Source organism: Phyllostomus hastatus, unplaced genomic scaffold, assembly GCF_019186645.2.
Source record: "Phyllostomus hastatus isolate PE091 unplaced genomic scaffold, TTU_PhHast_1.1 phas_contig_40, whole genome shotgun sequence".
Classification (NCBI taxonomy): Eukaryota; Metazoa; Chordata; class Mammalia; order Chiroptera; family Phyllostomidae; genus Phyllostomus; species Phyllostomus hastatus.
The window spans coordinates 45,371,615-45,398,074 of NW_025333872.1; the positions used below are offsets into that span (position 1 = coordinate 45,371,615).

Sequence of the window (26,460 nt, forward strand, 5' to 3'; positions counted from 1 at the left end):
GGTTGTGGGTTTGATTCCCAGTCAGGGTGCGTACAAAAGGCAATCAATTGATGTTTCTCTCTCACATAGATGTTTTTCTTTCCCCCAAATCAATAAAATCATATCCTCAGGTGAGGATTTGAAAAATAAAGGTAATCTAGCAGACCACCTTACTGTAAAGTAACTTTGTAAATGAACTGAAATGGAAATGAAAGCTCCTGAACCCTACGCTTCCAAAGATTAGCCCACATGTCATGGACATGTGTCGACATTATAGAATATGGAATTATGAGGACATTGTCACTTTCTCTGTCTTTTTGTAGTTCTTCAAGGTGAGAGTACATGCCTGAATTTCCTTTTTCTTTTTCATTAAATCTTTTTTTTAATGTTAAAGAAACTCTTGCTCTATTACAAGTAAAACTTTCCAGGAAAGTCTATATGACATTGCTGTTACGTGAGTGACATTTGCGAATATTGAGTATAATTCAGTTTCCTTTGAAATTGGTCACAGTGTTTCTACAAAAAATTCAGTTTAACAGGTAGGTTGTAATGAATCTGCAGATAAATCAGGTTATTTTGATGTACTAAATAAAGCCCCCATATTCTCTTACACTCTTTATTATATTATCCTATAATACACATAGTTAAAGTTAACATGTTTAAAGGTAGTATATCATATTTTCTTTCAAAATTAGTATAATAATTTCATTATTTTGTTTGACTTATTAAATTTATTCATTGCCAAAAGTATGGGCAAATGAACAAATACATCCATTAAAAGAGGAAAAAAAATAACCCTGCATTTCTTTTTCTGGAATAACACTTCCTGGTCCTTCAGCAAGCAATTATTAAAATAATTGCTGCATTCCCTTAGAAATTACATGGTTACGTGCAAACAGGTTTCATCCAGAATTTTTAAATGCAGATTTCTAAGAGTTACTTTACTTCAACTGGGGTTGGGGGAAGCTACATTTTATATTGTAACCATGGTAAAATGTGGCACGTTAGAAATCCTGTCAATCATTGATTTACTGCTTAACTGTATGAAAACACTTTTAATCAACACCCCCAGGACTGGCAGAAGCTCTTCCTTATTGTTAAGATGTCCGATACTATATCAGGTAGCCACTAGCTTTAAAGTGATTTATGAATTTAAAAGCCCAACTAAAAATTAGTTTAGTATTACATTTTTAAAACTACATGAAAAGATCTTTTAAATTATATATATTTTTCTGGTCTATGCAATACAAGCCACAACAGAACAGGTAGGTCATAAAAAGAACACACATTATGAGAATGTTCTAAATTTTCACATTTTGTTTATATTTTATTGCTTTTACTTGAGTTAACATGTGGTATATTTTTACAAAGCCTGATTGTTCACATATTTAATTTCTATGCTCATAAAAGCTATATATTTTTAATACAATCCAACCAGCAGGAAACAATCAGAATCTACTAAATATTTTAATATTAGCCTGAAGTAGTGAAGTGAAATATAAAAGGGAAAGTGGTTTTAGAGCCTGTGACATTTCACACTATTCCATCAGTAATAAAGATGTATAAATCAACTTTTCTGGAAGGTAATTTGGGAATTTTAAAATCCTAATACCAATGCTATGGAATAATTAAAGAAACATGATACGTAAAGTCAACAATGAACATAATACAGAGTGTATTTTTTTTTTAACTAACCCCTTTTCCATTATGCAAGAAAATTTTATTTTAAAAACAATATATTTATTACACAAAAACAAATCTTGTGGCTTGGTAATTGGAATCCTATATCGTTTTTATACTTAATATATTCTCATATAAAATTGCTGATAAATTTATTGAGTCCCCTAAATTTTAGGTATTTTTAAGGAATCACATTTCTGTTTATAAAAGCACTAGTTTTTACATCCTTTTCTTTTCTTACTTGTAAATTATTTGATTTTTAAGTTGTAGTTTTGTTGTATAATCATCCCCATTACACTTTGACTGAAGGGGTACTGACTATTTCTGTTTTACTTTAAAGGAGGGTTGATGCAAGCAAACGGGGCTGTTAAATAAACATCCCAGAGGCACACTAAGTATTTTAACACCAGGTTTGAAGGCAGGCTATATTTGAGGGATACAAAAGCATTTGGGCTTTTTTTTTAAATGAAGGAGAATCTCCTAAGTGAACTCTTCAAATACTCCTTTCTCATACTAGTCCACAAAAAAGTCATCAGTAGACATTTTGCATACAATCTTCATGAAGGGTATTTCGGGAGTATATTCACATTGAAGAATAGTCCCATCTCCTAAAGTTATTATGTGGAATTGGTTTGTGCCATAAAAAGACAAACAGAAAACAATAGCATTTATAATACAGATCAACTAATATATGAGACATGCTGTTTCAAGGCTTTAAAGTCAAAGTTTTGAGCAATGTCAGAGAGCAGATATTTGTGTAGAACCCGTGTGGCCTGAATAAGGAACCAGAGATACACAGATATGCGGGAGAGGACAGAATGGAAGTTCCTGTCATGAATTTAGAGAGGAATATTTGACAATTGCTACGCTGCTTTTTAAGCTTTCAATGTCTTTTTAATTTCCTAGACATAACATATTTAACTTCCTGCATTCAACTCTTTACTTCTTTAAGCACTCACCACTTCCCAAATATACCCTATTCTCACACCTTAATTTAACCACTTAAGTCAGTGTTAGCAGCCTCTGAAGCTTTGCACATGCTCTGTCCCATGTTTGAAATGCTCTTTACCTCCAAGTGTATCAAGAGGACTTCTATTCACCTTAGAGAGTTTGTCAGCATGTTATGATTTGGGGAAATCTTGTCTGACTCACTTTAGATATTTATCCTTTGTGTCAGCATTATGATCTAATTCATTCTTGTTGAATAAATGAATGAATAATGGAGGAATATTTCCTTAGGTATTACATGTTAGGGAGATCACCAAATAAACAATAAGAAAATAGAATGTTTGCAAATAGAACAGTATGATTCTGTACTGTATTTATTTTAAACTGCTAAGGGTGTTCTTGGGGGTACTATGAAAGAAATACTCGATGATAGAAAAGGAATTAAAATAACAGTTAAGGTAATCTGTGTATTTGAGTCCATTTGCTTGCTTTTTAAAAAAAAATAGCACAGAAGACATCTTATTTTCTCAAATACTCGAGTCAAGTGAACTGTATTTTTCTCTGCATATCTCTGTTTTTGACTGAACTACTTACATTTCATTATTGTACAGGTTATCTATCCTGAGCTTTGAATCTACTTGTTCAAGCACATGCATCTAAGGGCCATTCTGCTAACAATTTTTGAGATGGCAGGAAAACTAAATTGCTCTTCTAGCTAACACTGCGAAGTTGTGAGGTTCCCGTTCAAACAATGCATACATGCATAACTTCTCTGCCATAACAGCGAAAAATTACTGAGATCTCCCTTTGTGCCAAGCACTGTTGTAGAGACTTTACATGTTCTAGCTTCTTTAATCTCAATGATTTATGAAGCAAGTAATATTTTATGTCCATTTTGTAGATGAGGAAACCAAATCACAAGCAGTTGCCTGAGGTCTCTTTGCTAATTTGTGAGCATTAGAGAAAAATGAAGCAATAGAAATATATTTCAGAAAGTGTGACACTTTTTGTCACAAATAAACAACCTCAAGTTCTCCAGTGAATTCTTCTGTATTTACACATGCTCTTAGCTATTTTGCAAATAACTGATCCTGTTTCTGAATTCAATCCAAATGTCTGTTGAATGATTGCCACATACATAATAGGGTAAAAGAATAAAAAATCAAACATCCTTTTTAATTTTAATAGATATGCAGATATAAATCTATTCTCCTTTACTATAATCCTAAAATAAAACATTTTATAGCTCAAGAAAGCAAGAAAAATATTAATTAAATTTTAATTAATACTAATATTGAAATAATACTTTTAGTTCTACTTCAAAGCATATTGGACTTTCTTGTGTAAATAACGTATATCATTTACTATTCTCTTGTACATTTCTCAGCTTTATTTTTACAAAACTTTTAAATATTAGTAGTTATTTTATTTTGAACACTGTGGTATGTTACATATATTCACATGGAGCCCTAATATGGCCCCTGGGCCATATTCTACCTATAACACTGCTAGCTGGGATCTCCAGGGATCTCTCACCATTACCTAATTTTCAATTATCCAAAATAAAAAATCCCTATCATTATCCAAATACAGTTCACATCTCAGATCACTTTATTTTTACCATTGACATAATAATTCTCTCAAGATCCCAGCTTGAAACCTTGGAGCCATGCCCAACTTCACTCTCCACTGCTCTCTCTACAGACATTAAATCACCACGCCCTTTCTCTCTTTACTCCTGTTCTCCTTTTCTTTCCCACCACACCTTATCACAGCAGCAGGCAGCACCATTAGAAATATGCATGCATCCTTCTGAAAAACTGCGTCCATACATCTGTTTCCTTAAATAATGATATCTCATTATTTAGTCTGCTTTGGGTATTAGCACTTTGGCCATTTCTTGTCTCTCTAAATATGTCCTTGTCTATAGTCTCCTCACAATTATCTTTGTGTTCATCAATTGTGTGTGTGTGTGTGTGTGTGTGTGTGTGTGAGTGTGTGCAGGCCAACACCAGGGATCACCAGCTGTCCAGATACCAAAAAATGATGCTTCCAAAATCATGATGCCCACTCCACATGCAGAGCAATCAAGCTACCCTATGTGTGCTGCTCATGTCAGATGCTCATTTTTCTCCCCTGCCATCTTAATCACATTTGCAGTTGTTCACATGGTTTTTGGTTTGTTTGTTTCTGTTGTCTAAAGTGCCCTCCCTCCCTTTCTTGCAGTCCCTTGAGTGTCATTTTGTTCTCAGGGCTTACCTCAAGCCCGCGCGCTGCACAGGGCTCTCATGGATGTGCTACCATGTCTTAGCTCCTTTCCCACCTATTGCCCATGCCACTCATTGGGCACTCTGCCTGTGTCCTGCTTCACTTAAAGTTGTGTTTCTGCATGAATATCCTATCCCCTAGATTGGGCTACAGAGATTTAAACAGAAGGATTAAAATGAACTGTTTAGCTGTTTACCTTGTATTTTTATTCATAATAGCTATGGTTACTGAACAAGGTGGAATTCAGTTGCCTGCCTTTGAATATAAGCATAACACAAAAATTGGTAGGGAAGGAAAAAGGTTATTAAAAAGTTGCCCAATTTGGGGGATCTGGTGACTTCCCAGCTCTAAGCCAATCTCTTCTCCAAAAGACAGAAGGAAGCCCACCACCCCCAGTACCAGAGTCAGTGTGCATACACCCCACTCCAATCTTATCTGTTCTAGGACCCGAGGCTGTTACAAGAATGGGTCTCTGACTCTTCAGCTCTCTCTCCCTAGAGTGTGTGCTGTGGGGTTGGCATCACCATTAACCTTGTCACAGCTTTCTCCTTCTTCCATAGCCAGAGTGCGCTGCCAGGTCATGGCAGCTGGTCGTGCAGGGAGGTCTGCCGGGCCTCAGCATCCAAGGCTGCTTTTCTTCCCAGAGGTGGTGAACGTTCTAAGGCCCACACATCTGCCTGTGGCTCTCAGAGTGAGAAAATGGGAGTGGTCCAGCAGCACCCACCCTGGACAGCACGCAGCTACTGCCTCCTGCAGGCTGCTACTGATGAGGCACGGCCCAGTCACTATCCAAGTGAGCAAGGGAGCACAGAAAGGGCCAAGGGGCCAAGACTCCGTGCCCTTTGCTTAAATCTTCTGCCCCCAAATCTTGCTGCTGGGGGAGCATCCACCTTGCCTGACAGTCCTGGCTGGCATCCATCACTAGCATCAGCTTGTGCAGTGTCTCTGCTCCTCCTCCTGCCGCCATAGTCCAGAAGTGGGTAGTGGGGCACCCCCGGGGTGGGGCGTCAGACTCCGGTTTGTTTACCTCACCTGGCGGTACAGAGTCACAAGCCTGCTGCAGCTTCAATCTGCTGCCTAAGTGTTTCCTGAAACTCCTTCCTCAGTTTGGGGAGTGTAGCCTTTTGCACCGCTTCAGGGATCCCTCCTCCACTCTCCACCTATCTGGCAAGATCCAGCTTCCCTCTCCCCATTACACTATAACAGTGTTGATTGAAAGCTTTGTTTGGGGATATGCTTTCCAGCTATTACACTGGATGTTCTTTTATATTACAATTTCTGTAAAGGTACAGCGTGCTAAATGAAATTTGGATTGTAGAAGTTCTCCAGATGTGTTATCTGTAGTCAGTCACTCACTAACAAAGCTCCTCACGTATAACTGTTGTGCACTTTGTATGACCTCTGCATTGTGCCTTAGCATTAGCGCTGATTTTATTTTTATCCTCACCCAAGGATATGTTTATTGGTTTTAGAAAGACAGGCAAAGTAAAAGGGAGGGAGAAGTAGTGGTGGAGAGAGACAGAGAGAGAGAGAGAGAGGGAAAGAGACATTGATCATCGATTGATTGTCTATCACATGCACCCACTGGGGATTGAACCCACAGCCCAGGTACGGTGCCCTAACCTGGAATGGAACCTGCAGCCTTTTGGTGTACAGGATTATGCTCCAACCAACTGAGCCACCTGACCAAGGGTGTGCTGATTTTTTCTTACCTAGATTTTAGGATTGTTGTTATGTCTCAAAATTTTCTTCTCCAGTGTGTTTGTTTAATGAATATTATTTAGTGTACATGGTATGTCTTTCTTTATATAACTATCACAGTTATTTTTTTCCTAAAATGTAATATTTGCTCAGTTTATATCATGTTTAACCTAAAAATTCTTAAATGGCTCTCAATTTTCAATAGAAAATAGTCCTAACTGCTTTGGTATGCATTTCCCTGACTTTGACATTTCCCTTTGCACATTTAATGGCCAGATTCAAACTCATACTGTGCTGACCCCTGTGTGCCAGAGGCACTTGAAGACTTTATGCTTTGCTCATTGCAGTTTCTCATCTTAGCAACTCATGTTCCTGTGAAATCTTACTAAACTTTTTATGCTTCATTCAAAAGGTATTTTTGAGTTTCTTTCTGTTTTGCCAAAGTAATTTGCTTGCCCTTCCATGATAACACTTCACTGACAGTTGTGTTATAGTCAGGCACACATGTATGTTACTTTTCCAGTACTAAATTGTAATACCCTTGAGGTCAATTGCATGTAAAATGGCTTTGTATCCTCATCAATTCTCTATCATTATGGAGCAGTAGGCATGTGATGTATATATACTAATTCATTCTTTACCATTTAATATAGGGTTCTATTTTCCAGCTGGGGTTCTGATGTGGAATATCTCAATTTTGTATTCACCTAGAAAGGGAACAAAGATACCTTCTATTTGGACCAAAGAATGTTTCCATCAACTAGCTCATTCAGTTCTTTCTCATTCTCATGTCTTCTCTAATTTTTTAAAGCAACTTGGCAGTGCTTAGTTTGCATTCTGGCTTTAGCTGACACTTGAAATAGAGTCAGCTTGTGAGAATTTTTAAAGTTGGTTCTTGAGAGACTTACTATGCATTTCCATGAGACCTTAGAGTCATCAAAGATGATTTCTAAGAGCGATAGGATTATTCAGGTTTTAATAGGTTTATATAAGAGGTAAAGTGTATGTATTTACTGTGAGGCATTGGTTAAGCTCATTGGGGTAATTCCATCAGTTTTATAGAGTACAGGTAAAAAGAGAGCTTTATTTATGCACCTTAGCTGAATCATTTCACAACCCTTCAAGCCATCCCTTTGTGGTGAAATATTCCACCAAGTTCACTCCCACCATCCTCACTATGCCTAATTAAAGCTCTGTGTCAAGCAAAACAAAAGAAATTGAAATTATCTGTAGCAGCAAGGGATTAAGATATTTTTGTATTTACAAAAATAATTTATGTATCCCGGAATCAATCTAGAAAAACCCTAGGGTCTGGATGTTGTTTCCTTCAATTTTTTTAGTAAGCACCAATACACAGTTCAGCGTACACAGTATAAGGTTTAACTAGGGCATAGTTTGCCGCTAGTTTCATGGTTTGATTTAAATATGGTGTTAGCAAGAGATACCTCCATAGATAAACAGAGAGCCTTAGTAAACTGTACCTCAGTGAACATTACCTTTTCATGTTGGAGCATCAACACTCATGGGCCTGGCACTGACCATGTTTCTCACACAATTTGACTCAGGACTCTGTTGAATTGAGCTGAAATTTAAGAAACTCAGAAGGTCCATGTAAACATAGCAGAACATCAGGTTCCTGTGCACATTTCTGTCCCATACATTATGACTTCAAACCTGCTTTGTTAAAGAATTGCTCTGAACTTGAAATATCTTAGCTACCTAGATTTAGTCAGACTCCAGGTTGAAGGACACAAGGCCGTCCTCACTTCAAAGGCAGGTAATGGATGTCCAAAGCACCCACTTCTGTTCAACTTGGTTACAAAGTCAGGGGTCCAACCTCAACCCTGCCCTGCCCCGACCCTGCCCTCAGTTCAATAACTTGTTACAATTGCTATTTACGCTTATTAATTTATTATAAAGGGTATAGATAAAAGGCCACCAGGGAAAGTGCATGAAGTGAGCCCTGGAAGGGTCCTGAGAACAGTAGCTTCCTTCCTCTCAGAAGTGGGGTCTGCACCCCCTCCCGGGTTGTAGATATGTTCAGTTCACCAACCTGGAATCTCTCCAAACCCTTTTACTTCCGGTTTTTATGCATCTTCCATTTTGTAGGTATGAATAAGGAAATCATTGGTTGTTGGTGATTAACTCGACCCTCAGTCACTGCCTGTCCCTGGAGACTGGGAGGGTAGGAGTGAAAGTTCTAACACTCTAATCACCTGGTTGGTTTCTCTGGCAACGGTCACTTTATTAGCATAAACTGGGGTGTGTTGAAAGGAGCTTGTTATGAATAATAAAAGATGCTCCTCAGCTAACTCTTATTATTCTGGTATCAGGAACAGGGGATGGAGACATTCTCAGGTAAGAGCTTTAGGACAATAAAAATAACAGTGGAAGAATGAAAGAGAAAAAACTTAAGTGTTTTTGCCACGCATAATTTCAAAGTTGAGTCTACTAATGATTGTTAACTTGCCACAGTTTTGTGAATGTTATAGAATTCCCAATTTTTTTTTTTAGTATTCATCACCAGTCAATATTTTCTGAGCATTTTTCTTAAACAACTTTAGTAGTTTTTATTAACCATCTACTGTTTTCTCTACCTTGCTGGTATTTTTATAGCTTTTTTATAATGTTAATTTCTATGGGGAGGAAGTAAGAGATTCATAGATAAGTATTAGTATAGATAGACTTGTCAAATATTCATTAAATGATACTGTCATTAACTAAAGATGTTGGGGAAGACAAGAAGGAGGGAGGGAGAAGGGATGCATACTAATGTCCCTTTATGTGGGCAAAGGAAAATGTAGAGAAGGAGGTGAAGGAAAACTATTACCAAAGACTTGCTAATAAAGTGACAGATTCTGATATATCATAAGCTTGGAGTAACTCTTCAGAGTACAGATTCAGAATGAACAGAGCTTTGAAATTTTGTTTTCATTTCACTTCAAAGTTACATTTTGCTTGATGTTTATTGTCAACTGCTCAAAAAGGATATCTTAGGACCAAGATGAAAAAGGATTTCGTCTGTCCCTCTCAAGTAGTTCCCTATTTTTCTCTTGTTTTTATGTATATAATTTTTATACTCCTGATTGAGATGTTCTACTTTTTAGTGATTATTTCATCCTCAAAATGCTTGCATGCATAATTGAATTAACATGTTCAAAGTCAAGGAAAATATTTAAAACCAATTGCCTCAGAGGTAGCTAAAGCATCAGCTGAATTCTCTGCCTTTCAGCTTCCTCTTTATTTTTGACCACTGGGAAAAATTCCCTTGATTTCTCAAAAGCTAAACTATACATTTAGAAATATGTTATGTATTATCCAGAGCTTCTCAGTATTTTGAAGATGGATATTACTGATATGTGTCATATTACTAGAAATTAAAAATCTTAGTCTCTTGCTTCTAATTTTAGAAGTATTTCTTCTTTACTAGCATCCTGTGAATTCTCCTATCTCTAAACTCTTCTGGAATTTAATTTCACCATGAAAACATCCCAGTCAGAATTGAGATGAGCAGGAAATTTGGAAGAGGCAGGAGGAAGAACTACTCTGAACTTCCGAATCTCAAGTCTTTTGTGTTGGTCTCTGTGGGATGCACACTTCCATTTCTGATCAGACTGCTTGTTTTCCTAGGTTCTTCTCACTCTCAGCTCCAAGCTTAGCAGTCCCACAAACTCTTTCTGCTGAGTTTGCAATGCACCATCTTACCATGTGGAGGCAGGGTGCAGATAGGTTAAATTGCCTTTCCAGGAAGTATAATTTTCTTCTTGGATTCTGAAACTCAAGTATTTCATTTGGGCAGTACTGTAACATTTTCTCTTTCTTTCTTTTTTTAAAATTTCATTTATCGTATTTTTTTCCATGACCATTTAGTCCCATTATACCCCCCTCCCCCCAGCAATCAGCACACTGCTGTCCGTGTCCATAAATCCTTTTTCCTTTTTGCTCAATCCCTCCACCCCCTAACCTCCTCTCCCATTTGCTGTCATCTGCTCTCTATCTATGAGACATTTTCTGAATAACAGCACTAATGCCCCAATTTTCTTGCCCCTTTTCTGCCTCAGTAAAATACTCCCTATTTCCATTCTAGATAATAGTAAGTTTGACCAATGCTACCATCAAAAACACACACACAATCACACAGTATTGCCAGTTTCTGGGTTTGCTATGACTTAGCAAGAATTCTAGTTTTCAAGTGATGAGAGAAATATTTTAACCCCCCAAATTTGTGTGATAGACTGAATAATGGCCCCCAAATATATCCATGCCTTACAACCTGGACCCTGTGAATGTACATCATCTTTTATGGTAAAAATCAGAACTTTGCAGATGTAATTAAATTAAGTATATGAAGATAAAGAGATTATCCTGAATATCCCAATGTAATCATAAGTGTCTTTAATAGCAGAAGGCAGTAGAAACACAGCCAGAAGGAAGGCAATGGGATGAACACTAGAAGCTGAGTTTGGAGTGATGCGGCCACAAGGAAAGGAACACCAATACCATCTGGAAGCTGGAGGAAGCAAGAGATTCTCCCTGCAGTCTCCAGAAGGAACCAGCCCTGCTAACGCCTTGACTTCATCCCCATAATCTTCATTTCAGACTCCTGAAAGCTAGAACTGTAAGATTATGGTTTTGTATTGTTTAAGGCACTAAGTTTGTGGTAAGATTATTATAACTAAAACCCACTAATTCAATAGGCAATTGAGATATACATAAGAACATTCTCTCCAAGAATAATAGTAAGCATTGACAAGGCAGCAGTAATAAAAGCAGTAGTAGTGGTAGCTTCCATTATACTGAGATTTTATTATCTATAAGAAATTATTCTGAGTGATTTATTCACTTAATTTAATTTTTATAATAGCATTGTAAGGAGTATATTATGCCCCATTTTACAGAAACAAAACCACAGAAAACAATTTTCCTACTGAATGAGTGGCAGAACTAGGATTTGAACACAGGACTGTGTGAAATCAATTAAAAATTGTTACATTGTATAAGCAAAACACTAGAAGAATTTAAACATCAAGAAATAAAGAAATGTTGGAAACATGCAATAGGCCATCTTATAGATTGAACAGTAACTCTCAAAAAAAATAAAAAAAGAAAGAAAGTCCAAGCCCTAAGCCCAAGTCCTTCAGATTGTAATCTTATTTAGAGATAGAATTTTACAAAGTTAATCAAGTTAATATGAGGTTGGTTAGGGTGGGTCCTAATTCAACATGACTTGTGTTCTTATCAAAAGGTACATTTGGCTGCAGAGACAGATCTGAACACAGGGAGAACACCATGTGAAGATGAAGGTAGAGATTGGGATGCTGTTCTTACAAACCAAGGTACACAAGATTGCCAGCAAATCACCAGAAACCAGAGCAGAGGTATGGAACAGATCCTTTATCATAGTCCTTAGAAGGAAACAACCCTGCTGACACCCTGGACTTGGACTTCTGACCTCCAGAACTGTGAGACAATTAATTTCTGTCATCTAAGTCACTCAGTTGGCAGTATTTTGTTATGGCAGTACTTAATAAAAGCACCAATGGTGATGGTGATAATATCAATAATAATAGCAACTCTGGTTGCTTTTAAAAATCAGTATTCACTCATTATAGTCATAAAATCAATAAACAGTTCTTGCAAATCTTTATATATACATACACATACATATGTATATATATATATATAATAGCACATTTTAACACTCACCTTAAAACATTATTTGCATGAAATTTTATCACATTTTCAATTTCATTAAACAACTACAAACATTATAAACAGGATTAATAAAGATAATATATTCTATTTCCAATAAATTAAACTTATAAATATGTTGAATCCCAGAGAGTATTACATGTCCCAACATTATATGTAAATGACAAGATTTCAAATAAAATTATAAGCCTTAAACTAGTACTGAGTTAGACATTTAAATTTATTCTTATGGGTTAAATTCTTTCAGCCTTTAGAGCACATAAAATATCAAAGATGTATGAAATCTTTACCTCAAGTATATAGAAGTTATGAGGTGGATTGTCTCAAACATTCTTATACTGAAGTCTAACTCTTTCTCAGGTCGGAAGATATTCACCAAAAAGCAGTTTATCATTCCACACAATTCTGGGGTTACCGACTTACTTTGCTGAAGTTCCCTAGGGAAGAGAAGACAGTGCTTATGCTTGACTGGACCTGTATCTGTGCACAAGTGGAAACTCTAGGGCTTATTCATGGCCTATTACTGGGACTTAAGGAAGAACATTGTCTTTTGTTCTATTTGCTTGACATTTGAGTCAAACTCTTACTTTTCAAGCCAAAATAGATTCTTACCCCTACCCATGTGCCATGTGGCTACATAAATTGGTGGCTGGTGGCTTTCATTTTTTTTCTCTTAAAAGCAAACACTGCCCTGGCTGGTGTAATTCAGTGGATTGAGCGTGGGCTGTGAACCAAAGTGTTGCAGGTTCAAGTCCCAGTCAGGGTACATGCCTGGGTTGCAGGCCATGACCCCCAGCAACCGCACACTGATGTTTCTCTCTCTGTTTCTCCCTCCCTTCCCTCTCTAAAAAATAAATAAATAAAATCTTAAAAAAAAGCAAACACTAATATGATATTAACAATGTACCAAGGACAAATCTAAGTTTTTAAGATACATGAACTCATTTAATCTGTGAATTGAGATTCTAGGCCCCAGTGATGACCACAACATCTTTGCAGTATCAACAAATGAGGAATATCTACTTTGCATAACCAAAATATCCTGTAGCAAGATGTGAGGTGAGGGGTAAGGGTAACAGAGCCAACATTTGTTCAATAATCATATCTAGGATCAGCACGTTAATCAGTTTGAATATAACCAATTGTAATAAGGGGTGAAATGGAATACCCCAGGCAACAGAGCCCAGTCAGGGAATGTCAGACTATAACAACCTTGAAAGATGCAACAATTAACAACCCATAGCTCAAAGACCCTTGCTCCCATAGCCAGGCTGCATTTTGTCTCTCTACTCTCCTAACTCTTGAAGATCAAATCTTTGGCTGGAGCTGTAAGACCTATCCCTGATGAGGCCTGGCACAGGACTGATATCATAGGCCTGAGGATGAAGAAAGCATCCCTAATGATAACGTAACTAATGGGACATCAAATGCATCCCACCCACAGGTTCAGTTATTGTCACCTTTAATACCAACCCTAAAGCATGGGTGCATGTTGTGTTTATTGATTAGAGAGTTTATTCTGAATAGATTGCATAATTTCATAATGGAAAATTTTATGGAAAATATTTCAAAAATAAATATAAGTGATTTGAAAGTTTGCCTTTTGTAGTTTCTCTTCATGAACATACAAGCCAAGGAACTGAGCTTAATGTGGTTCACTCTAGAATTCTAATAGCATACGCTTGGGGATATTTTACATATACCTAATACTATAATGCTTACAAAACCTCTATTAAAAAATTGAGTCTTAAGGAAGTTTTTAAGAAAGCTTGTCAGTGGAAACTAAAGGTACGATTCAAACCCAGAGCTCTTTGAATCCCAAGCTAGTGTTTTTGAAGGCTCCATTGCTCTCTCTGTCCAGTAATTTAAACAAGATTTTAGCTTCTTGCATTTGGTTTGTGAATAGGACTTCTGCTAAGCCACTCTATTCTGAAATCATGGATAAAAAGAAAGATAACATGAGAACTTGCTTAAACCTATTTCTCCTCTGAGTTATTCATAAATGATAAAAAAATGATATCCTTTTGGGATTTGTGAATAAGAATCAACAAATTGGAGAACAAAGAAAGGATCTACATGCTTAATATGTTTTCTTTGGGTTGGGAGGGTGGTTTATTTCAGATGAAAATATAAAAGGGAGGTGTTTTATGTTTGACATTCCAAGCTATTAAACTTGGAAAAGGGCAAAATTTCTAATCATTATCTCATAATAGCTGCAAATCTTGGTGCAAATCTTCTCATTTAGTGTAGAGATTGAATATATGCAGCACCCAGCAGCTTACATTTTAAGATGAAAATTTATTGCTAGAAGTAATTTTGTTTAAGCTATTTTTACTTCTTTTTCCCCCTCTTGTTAACTGTTGGAAATACTCCTTATTCAGCCATTTCCTTGTTATGGAATTGTTACATGCTGCTGTGGTTTGTAGCTTTCCTTTTGTTTAAGATCAGAGAAAAATTGGGGGATAATTCATTTTTATCATTCCCTTTCCAAGAGTTTATGTTCATTTTTAAAGCAGTAAGCTTTATTTTCTTTTCTGCCAGATGATCTTCAAATTATAAACATACCACAAAATATAATGAATCCATACCTTTCACAAATTGAACCCAAAACTTCAGTTTATAATACTTTTGAAGGGTGTTCTCTATGTTTATTCTTTTAAATTTTTAAATTGAAAACATGGTTAGAATCAACAGTTATCATATTTCAGTGCTATCCAGACTTCATTTTCTCCTCCGATTCAGCCACTGATCTTGCTGCAATCCTACCTTGAAGCAGGATCAGCATTTTGGTAGATCCCAACTCCACAAAATATTAGATGTCACTGAGGACTCCATAGGGCATGAAGACATTTAATAAAGTCCCCTGTCAATGTCTTTGTTTCCCCAAAAGATCTCCTGTGATTTATATTAGACACTTTATCTTCCCTTTCTCAGACATAATGGGGTGCCCAAATAACACATCAAATGACTTTTTTTGCAGTAAACGATTTTGAAAGAATTGTTATAGCTTTGCTTTTGAAGTTATTTATCTAGAAGTGACTTACAATAAAGTTACAATTGGTTCTAATTGCACTGTATAAATCATGATAACACATGGATTCTGGCAAAGGGAGGAAATGTAACCAAAAATTGTTCTTGTATATCATGTTTTTTTTTTTAGAATTGAAATTTTAAAAATTATGAATTTTATATAAGGTTATGAATTTGTGGACATTGAAGTAAAAATGTGATTAAATATCAATTTAAATACTTATTTTTCTCTATAGTTTTTTTCTGTGTTTTATGCCAACGCTTCTCTCAGGTCTGACCTGTAGATCTGCAGAGCCTCTGCATTATGACTTTGAGTGCTATGCTAGTGTACATAATGTCCACACCTGGTCCTCAACTAGCATGATGTACTCAGAAAAACAAAAGCTTATTAACCAGCAGTCCCCAGCCCCTTTGAAAGCTACACTTGTGTGTGTACACATGCTTGCACATATATACATACATTTTGTTTTCATGTATGAGAGGATGCTACCTCTAAGAAAAAAGGTTTGCCTCATATTAAAAACCTCTTCCTCAACCAGTAAACATTTGCTACTCTCAGCAAATCTCCACAGGCTGCTTTCCCATGAGATATGGGTCAGACATTGTGGAGAGACTCCCTCTGGCATAGGAGGAAGTGTAAGAGAGGTCGAGTCATCACAGCCTGCGGTCTCGACAACCCAAACTGCCAGAACTGGTCTGGATCTCATCGCCTCCAGTGCTGTCCCCTTGTCCAAGCCACTGACTCTCTGTCTGTGCTCTTTTAGTGGGCTTCTAATTGGTCTCCTGCTACAGCTCTTGCTCTCCTTCAGTCAGTTTTCAACATAATAGCCAGAATGTGCGAGTCCAAACTTTCCATACTAGAATGTGAGTGCCATGACTCAGGTTTTCTTGGTCAGTATTGCACAGTGCTGGACCCCAGTGTCAAAAGCAGTGCTTGGCTCATTTTATGTGATATTTTAATTTGTTCATGTGGTTCATTTTATGTGATATTTTAATTTGTTCAGTGAGTGGCTACATAGTGAGTTCATTTTTAAAGGAGTTCAGAAGCTTAACATGGTATTTACCAGTAGTATCCAGTTTTCTGGCAACTCAACAAGCAAAGGCTCTTCCCCTAATCCAAACTCTAATTTCCTTCCCTAGGAGGGTGGGCCAGTCCAACTATGAGGCCATTTGGGGGACAGTTTTTCTCTTGGGTTAGCAGTTTCTACCTGGAGAGGGTTCACATTCCCTGCTCCTTCCAGTTATTTCCTCAGTAAGAACCAGCGTACATTTGATTCTCTTGGTCAGCTCTATTGGGACAAGAATATTATAAATAGAATTAATGAAGTATGGGGCCTGAGGAATGTCATTAGCTTTCTACCTGGGTCCACATTTTACAACAAGACTTGAGTCTATTATGAGGCCCATGAGCAAATGTTGGGAAGGTATCCACTTATTCTACACCAAACTTCAAGGGTGAGCATCCCTTCTTGTTCCCCAAGTCTGCACCACCACAGCCAAGCTAGCAGATCTTATTCTGTGTAGAAAGCTTGTTACCTCCTTATTTTCCTCCTCCTTGTTCTCTCGGAACTAGGAGAGCTCAGTAAGTCCTTTGGGACATTTTTTGAGCAGTACATCCATAACCCACATAAATTTCTCAGACAGCAATCTGAATCCCTCAGGTCAGACTTTTTAAGGAACTCTCATTAGCGCTTTGCACCAGCAGGATCCCAGTAAGACTCTATAAAAATCCTCCTGTCTCAGAGTTGTCCTTTCCCTTCTCCTCCTATACTCTCAGTTGCTCTTTTAAAGGGTTACCCCTTCCCGTGGCTTCTCTAGTGAATGATTTAAGCACATCTCAAACATTTCTTCTGGTCTCTTGTATTTCACTCCCAACATGTGGCATGCCATTTTCTCTCCACAATCTGCATAAGAAAACACAAGTCCCTTCAATTCATGTGACTGGTCCTGGCACACCCTGGCATAGACACTATCCGAATCTTTCAAGTTTTCTTCAGACACTGAAAACAAATGTCAAGAGTGCCTGAGAATAGCTTCACGATGTTAGGGGCCACTGAATGATTGAATTAGAAAATGTATGTGTATGTATAAAATGTATTTGTAATTTGGTCTACACATTCATTAATTTAATTAATGATTAATTTGTTATAGTTAAGTACACCAGGAGTCCCAATAAAAACATGCTATAATTATTGTAGGATACTTTGAAACAAATTTATTTACAAAAGAGCATTTTACTTCAAAAGTATGTGTGTGGGGAAACCATAAAGGAATGTGGGGTAACACCCAGGTAGAAACTGCCAAGCTGTTAGCACCCATCAGCCTGAATGGCGATGGGAAGGGCAGTTCCTGGGGCCTGGAAAGAATATAAGTTGGCTTCCTTGCCATAAACACATTTTCCTCTCCCTCACATCTTCCACTGGGATTTGCATTGGCCCAACGAAACTGGAAGTCCAAGGGCAAAGAAGTCCTCCTATTTAGTTTGTTTAGTTTAGCCCCCCGGAATAAGAGGGGGAATGGACTTGGAGGGCCAAGTGCAATGAGCTTGTAATTCTGTGGCAATTTGTCACTCCTCAGGCATTTATGTCTGTCACTGCTGTGCAAGACTACGCCTTAGAAAAGAGACCCTATACCTTCACTTTTATGACATTTAATAAGATTTCAAAAATAGATTGTCTTTGTATAAAGTATAAGAGACATTCAACACAGAAAATAGAAAAAAAAACACTCTAGTAAACAATTCTCAGACCAAAGAATTAGGACGATAGAAAATCCAACAGAATTTCTGAGGCTGAAATTTTAAAATGCATTGAAACCATCTGGAGGCTGATTTAGAAGTGTGTATGTCTAAAAACTCTTTTTCATTTAAAACTTTCATTCAGGTTTTCAGAAGTTGATGTATTGCCTACAGGGAATAAACTGCAATCCACATGGCAGTAGGTTGACTACAGAACTCTGCAGCCTCAGGTTACATGATCAGATATCTAGACTTTGGATTTATTAAGAGGATCCTGGAGGAGATTCTTGCTGAATTCAAGTTTTCTCTTTGCATTTTGACACTAAGTACATAGATAACAAAATGATTTTCAAGGCTGTGCATATTTTCCACATGAAACATTATGTATTAAAAAAATTAAACTCCTTTTAAAAACAGGAAAACATTTTTTTCACAAACCACTTAGTAAAAACAAAAAAAGAATCACAACACAGTATAATGAGTTTTAACAAAAACTCGATAAGATTAAGGAATTGTCAGAAATTATATAATGGGCACTTGGGAGACTATTTTTAAAAGTCATTTCTAATTACTTTTTAATGGGAAGATTTCATATTTTTCTAGTGTGTGTGTTTTTGTGTGTGCATTAGATTAGTTCAGATGAAAGCCAACTACAAAAAAGCTGACAGATTTGTTTTACAGATGCATTTTTAATTTGTCTCTATACAAATAAACAGATCTCTATCTTTAATTTCATAGCATTTCTATTTTATGTTTTGATGAAAAGACTCAGTTCTTTGGCTTCCCTATTAACTGAAGTGCTTTTGGATTAACCTACCTGAAAAGAAGAAGAAACAACAGATCTCATATTCTAGAAAAGAGGTGAAGCTTCAGGGTGATGCTTTGAGTTTGTAGCATAGACACTTTTTATAATGATGTTGCCAATTTAATGCATTTGAGATTTTAAAAGTGAGTAATAGCACTTTTCATAGAACTTTGTATATAAATTTGCCAGGATATCTTAGTCATAGTTCTTTTTTTCTAATCTGAAATCACCTTATTAGAAGAGATTGCTGTCAGAATGTACTATTTGTTCTTTTGGAGATGCTGTTCATATACCATCAATGATTTGTTTTAACTCTTTGTAATTTTATGTTTACTTTGATATTAATTTTTAACTTTGGTTATTTAGAATCTAAACTAGTTATTGCAACAGATATATAATAATTTTCATAATTTTCATGATTTAGCAATCAACTCCTAATTCTATAGTTTGCTGCAATTTCAGGAAGAAAAATATTAATGATCTTAGTTTAGGGCTTGGGGAGTAGTTTTAAAAAAGCATAAAGGGAAAGTGATAATATTTTTACATTCAAATTAAACACTACATGGAAGGAAAGATATTATTAATTTAATTAAAGATAGGGAACAGACTGAGAAGATAAATTTTTAGTGTATATTATACACTTAGATTTACTACCTAGAATATATCAACTATTCCTAAGAAGCAAAACATGTAAAAGATATCAACAATTCAATAAGAAGTAATGAATATAGGTAATTCTAAGATGAGGAAACAGATTTCCTAAAGACATGAATGAACTAAATTTTAATTAATATTGAGGAAATGCAATTTCAGACAAAGACAGTAGTTTCAGCTATTGAATCAGCGAAAGTAAATACCTCCTAGCAAGTATACATGAAACTGTGGTGGGCGGGAATCCTCACCCTCTTCCAGTGGGGGTGTACAAGGCTGCAAAACGAGGCAGGGTGGCCCTCATGATCACAGCACCCTCTTGCTGGGTTATGTTTTGTATAATTCCCTCCCTTGAGCCTTAGAGCATGAGAGTGGATCTGTCACTTGTGTATAACCAATAGAACATGGCTGTGGCAATGGAATGTCACTCATGATTAGGTTACAATATATAGTCAGTCTTTGCTTTGCCCAGTTCTGATATGTATAAAAATTCCATTTATCATGGTTTAGGTAAGTAGCCCCAGTCTCCCAACTATATGATACAAGTTTCTGTTAACATTGTAAATAAGCTGTGAGTAATTGAAAAAATATATAAATTTTGCTGCTAGGTCTTCAGTCTACATATCACTATTTAAATAACAGGCACACATGATGATCAGTGACCAATCACTGATAGTCTTTCAAAGTCTGTTGGTAATTTAACAATACATTTGTCATTTTCTTCATGCACAGATAGCAAAGCAGGGAGTTGTACTGTCTCCTTGCCTCCCTGAAACAAACCATGTAGCAATTTACAGAAATGGGTAATTGATAGAAGAAATTCACTAAGAACGATAGAAGTATAGCAAAGAGATGAAAAGTGAAAACACTGGGACTGAAATTGGACTTGACTAGAGTATTTGAATATGGGACAGAAAAGTGAAACTAGGAAAAGATTTTCCCTGCATCAACTTACTTTTTTAAGTACAATGAACATATTTTAAAAAGGCATCATTGTTTTAATATCTTTAGTTAAATTATACTAGGAATGGAGTGTTAATATCCATTTTGGATAAAAGACTGTACTAAAAAAAAAACCTTCCAATCAGTTTGTTTGGCATTCAAGCCAATGCATTGAATTAATTGCATCTTTGAAAAAAAATTAAAGCAATTGAGGCAATAATTTTTACTGCCAATAAATGCTGGTTTTATTGTTTCAGAAGTAGCATAAATGATTTACATTAGCTATTTGGTGAAGCTAAAAGAGCTAATGAAAAAGCAGCTATAACATTTGCACTCAGAGTCCAAGTATTGGTTAATATGGTTATTATGATTGTCACATGTTTAATGTTGATAAGACAAGTCACTGTTTGAATGTAGTAGCCCTTAATAAGAACTTATATGAAGAAAGATACAGAATGGCAAAATGGTTGTCTAGGAATGTTCAACCTTTTTGTGTCTCTGGGCCACACTGAAATAAGAAGAGTTGTCTTGGGCCACACATACAACACATAAAAACATGCAAACACTAACGAAAACTGATGAGCAAAAAAAGGCTTTAAGTGAGTTTATAATTTTGTGTTGGGCCTCATTCATAACATGCAGCCCATGGGCTGCAGTGTGGTTATCCTCTAGATATATACTCTGAAGAGCTCAGTGAAGGTGAATGATGGCAGTGGTTGTGATGAATTGGATGGAGATGTCCAGAAGAGGAGACTGGGGGAACACTTTACTTTAGGGGAACCCTTGGATACATCTCATGATATTGATGGTGCAAAGGTTAAAGAGTTGGAAGTTGACTCATACTTAGAAAGGACTATGACATTTCACCAACACATACAAAGCATACTTATTGCATACAATAAATTATATAATGAGAAGAAGGCAATCACTGTTCAAATCACTCTTTATAAGTTTTTCAAAGAAATCAAACACTAATTCTGATATTTTTACTGTTTAAAGTTATAGTTCTAAATATACTTTAGCTTTATTAATTATAATATTTTCAATATTTTCCACCTATGGTAAGAAAGTGTTTAATGTTTTAACAAATATATATTCAATGTTATGATAAGCATATCATATGCATTACCATATTTAAATCTTAAAACATTCACCGATGAAAGAAATTTTGCCATCCCTACTTTATAGACACAGAATTTGTTGTTCAGACAGATTGAAATGACTTGCCTACATCCACAAAGCTAGTAATTGATTGAATCATTATGTGATTTGTACAAGGTCTGTCCAGTTGAATCCAATATAAGTTGGTACAATATATTAACTAAATGTGAAAGTAAATCAGGTTTAATTTCTTAGAAGTAAAGAGAGTCTAGTGTAGCTCATTTTTGCTCCTTATAATTTATGGGAATATAAATTTTAATCCATTACTTTCAGACAACTTAATTCCCTTCAGTTCAATAGCTGAAAAGATAGTAGAATATGATTTCCTTGCCATATAATAACCTTCTAAACATGGAAAGAAACATATTGCATTGGATTGAAAGTATTCATTATCATTAGAAAGCATTTAAAAATTCAAAAATTATTTGAATGTTTAGTGTACATTCTAGAAGTTCAGCATCAGTGTCAATCTAGAAATAGTTATGTAGATTAAATTAACATGTAATGTTTCCTCTTTATTGAATTATTATGAAAATATTTCTTGCACTTGTGCTTTAGAGCTTAGTTCTTATATAAAATTGTTATTACACAGAACTCTTACAAATCCACTCTGTTCTTGAACACATTACTTTTTCAAATAGCCTATTCTAACTGGAGTAAGCTCTAGCTATTAGTATTTTTTTGTCCTGTATGGGCCACTTGATCAGTCACCTATGCAAGAGGGAGGAAATCCTCACTTACTAGCCCTGGCTGGGAAACATCCTTAGAACTGTTTGGCTAACTGAAAGGTTGTCACTCTGGGATGCTCCCTAGGTCTAGGGAATCTTTTCCTCTGCATTCCTGAGAGAAGTCCTTATGCTTATTTCTATTTTAAATGTAAAATTTTATCTTTATAAAACTTTGCAAGGCAGATTCAAAGGCCTCACCATACATTATTAAAAAAGAAAATTTGTCCCTATTGAGTTCTTTATACTTTACATTCTATAAAGAAATTAATACAAAAACAATAATACTTTTCTATATTAAGTTAGACATGTAGAAACATTTTCATTCCAGTATAAAGAATATTTGGAATTGGCTGTTTTTGGTAAGTGTATGAATTGGTAAGTGTATGAGTTGTATAAATAGGCTTTGTTTATATTTTAATTAAGGAATATATAAATTCTTATATCAGTATATTGTCATTTGAAAAATAAGAATAAAAATCCTGATGAGTCAATACAATATAATTATAACTACAGATGATGATGGTGATGATTATGATGATAGCTAAAGCATACACCTTACACAGGACTTACTATTTATCATGCACAATTTTAATCTATACACACACACATATAAATGTATATATAAAACCCACTTTACATGTGTACACACACATACTACATACCACACACACACATATATATGCACTGCATTATGAATAATACCATGCATATTTTCACTTTACAGTTGGGGAAAATAAGGCACAAGGAAGTTAATGTGCCCAAGATCACTCACTAATGAGTACCAACAATGTTAAAGACCTAGGTGTTTCTACAAGGATTGAATGACAGCTGGAGTCAGAACAGGTCTTGGACATTGTAGCTGTGAGTGACCAGGGAACTTATCTTTAAGTAACTGCTGTGTTGTCATGTGAAAATGGGATTAGAAAAGAGTAGGACAATATAGGAAAGATGGAGAATTTAAAATCTTGTAAAAACTTTCTTACATAGCTGGGGTCACTCTCTCATCTGAAAATTATTTTATTGATCCCGAGGCCAGCCAGAAGTATCATGGATAGGACATGGCCATGAAGGAGGTGGAGGTGGGGCTCAAGCTCAGCTTTATGATACCTTGTCCTACCTGAATGACTAGTGACATGTTGCCTTGTCTAAAACTCTGGTTACTCATTAATGGACTGTACACTCTTCTTTGTGAGATAAGAGAGAATTTTATCAGAATTCTGTGTAGCAGAACCTACCACAGATGGTTGGTTCAACAAGGTTTTATTGTAGTTTTCCTTTTTGCATTATTGCCACATACATTTTCTAAGTTTTACCATTCCAGTCTTTTAGTTCTTTCCTTCTCACTCTCAGCAAATCATTTTGCCTTCCTCATCACAGAGAAGTATCTACCAGGTGTAAGCACTAGCATTTTCACTTCTGCTAGTTGGGAGGACAGGTACTAAACTAACACAATAAAGGCCCAAATGTTCCGTAATTATAATCATGTATTGTCAGGCAGAAGCACAATTTTGAGAATGTGTAACCTGTTACTATTTTGAAGGTACAACACGCCACCTGGGTAAGTGATTCGTAAACTTTTGCACCTAGATTGCCTTAATCAAAGTGAACTAAAGTGTGTATTAAAATGAAGACACTTATTCCCACTTTAGAACTTCTGAATCTGCATCTCTGGGGAAAGGAACCATGTAATATGTATTCTTAGCAAACTTTACAGAAATTTGAGAGTACCTGCATTTGAAAGCCAGGTTAGGCATTTTTCATTCACAAGGAGACTCATATAATGCCTGGTGCATCAATGACACTCAAAGATATCTGAAGGAAAAGCTAGATGGGGAATCCTCTGTAATTTCTGGAAGAAAGTCCCTTTTCTAAACTCATCACAAATTGCATAGCTAGATTTTGCCATTTACTCTTCTAGCATGTCTGTTTCAGGGTGTTTTAACAACCGGGTTTAGGTGGCACCTCAGATAGGCATCGCCAGGCAGACTCCCTGTCCAGGGCAGATGGCTCTCTCTGATGACACGTGCCTGCTCACTGTGCTGACCTCCTCTTTTCCTACTCAGGCCCAGCTCCACAGGCCTCACTCTCACGTACACAAGGCACACTCCACTATGGACTTTTGCACTTGCTGCTCTGTTTTCCTGGAGTTTTCTCCCTTAGATACTCACAGGCTCGCTCTCTAACCTCTGCCAAACTTTGCTCATGTTGTACTTCCTAACCAGAACTTTCTTAAGCTCATGTGCTTAAAATTACTACATCCCTGTCCAGAGTTCTCTATTCATCTTCCTTGGTTTATTTCTGTCCAAAGCACTTATTACTTTCTAACACGAACAATAATATGTGTATTTAATTACATGTATTCCAAAATTGGATCATAAATGCAGTAACAGAGGGGCTTTAGTTGTTTTTTTTCACTGCTTATAGTTTGTGTCTACAATAACACTTAACACATAAACCTCAATAAATACTTCTGACTAACCTAATATGAAAATTTTTAACCTTCCATTATCTGTTTTGGCATCTTATTGAATTCATCTAAATATATATATGATGAAGTCTGCCCAGAAAAAGTCTAGCCATTGTTAATATAATGAGAACAGTTTGCACAACATCAATGTAACCTGGCAGCCAGGAGAGAGGACTGGAATGTGCATGTGTGAAAATGATGACTTCACAGGACTAGTCAGTGGGAGCAGTAGACATCACTGAGTGAGCATGTGCACTGTTTGGCTGTCACATTCAAAATGACTGAGTGAGTAGAGCAACAAATCTGCATCAAATTTTGCATTAAGCTTGAACATTCTTCTGTGAAACTCTTTGGATGATTCAGTAGGCCACAGCTGTGGACAGCCAGTGATTGGCAGCTTCATCACAACAACCTGCCTCTTCATGCATCATCTCTCCTGCAGAATTTTTAGGCAAAACATCAAATTGCCCAGGTGACTCAGCCCCACTATAGCCCAGATTTGGTATCCTGTGACTTCCGGCTTTTCCCAAAACTAAAATCACCTTTGAGAGGGAAGAGATTTCATACCATTGATGAGATTGAGAAAAAAATACAATTGCTGATGGTGACTGGGAGAACTGTGTGAGGTCCCAAGGCACCTACTTTGAAAGGGACTGAGGCATCATTTTCCTATATACAATGTTTCTTTTTTGCATCTTGAATCTTTTTCAATAAATGTATCTATTTTTTCATATTACATAGCTGGATACCTTCTGGACAGACCTCATATAAATAACTCACATAATTTCTCTCTTTTAGAATCTGAATAATTAGGTGATGGAAAGCAACATGCTTAATTCTTCAAACTCAGATGAAGTCTACATGTAAGACAAAAAGTATATTTTTGATAACATGGCCCACATAAACAGAAATGGGGAAACATTACAAATACAACAATGTAAGCATTAAAATGTTGGTTCTTAGTAGTAATTGAGCCACAGATATTGACAATTTCTTTTATTCTTGTCAGCCCATGGAAGAGTGTATAATCTAAATATCGTAGGTTTAAGAAAATAAAACCAGAGAAGCATTGAAAAGGGTTCTTTCAAAGCTCTTACAAAATATATAAGAAATGCTTTAATGTAAGAGGATGTTTGTTCTTCCTGACATGGTGGATTAGAATGTAAGTATTTTTCAACATTTAAAATATATGTAAATTTTGAAGAATTGGGGGAATATGTTAAACTTTGTAATTAAGGTTTTTGGTGAAATATTAAGAAACTTCCTTGCTCTGTCTCCTCTTTTTGTTACTACTGTGTACTGTCATTCATTCCACTCTTTCTCGTTACCTTCTCTGCCACCAACATCGGGAAACCCACCCTCATCTTCTTTCTAGACAGTCTTTATAAATTATACAAACTTCATTTAAAAATTTAAGAACTGTTAGATTTCCTGTTTTGTCTTTCTGATTACCTGACTCTGTCCTAGTGTTCTGGAAGCACCAGCCTTTCTTGGATCTAGGAGGTGGCTGTGTAAATTAGGAGCTGCTATAGAGTGAAGACTGAGAAAAGTGGAAAATAATATTCCTCTTCCAATATTTATGAGGTTGTTTTGCAGTGAGATGACTGCATGGGGGTGAATGTTGTGGAGAAAGAATGATCTGAATACCTTC

The 26,460-nt window shown here is 36.2% G+C and overlaps 1 long non-coding RNA gene across 1 annotated transcript in view; it reads left to right on the plus strand.

The window, feature by feature from the left end:
- The window catches only part of LOC123822220, a 45,955-nt gene extending 33,792 nt beyond the window's left edge, over positions 1 to 12,163 (plus strand). Inside the window, exons 2-3 of the long non-coding RNA XR_006786240.1 lie at positions 10,979 to 11,194; positions 11,822 to 12,163. This is a non-coding gene — a long non-coding RNA (uncharacterized LOC123822220). The remainder of the gene's footprint in view (positions 1 to 10,978; positions 11,195 to 11,821) is intronic.
- Positions 12,164 to 26,460: the final 14,297 nt, after the last annotated feature.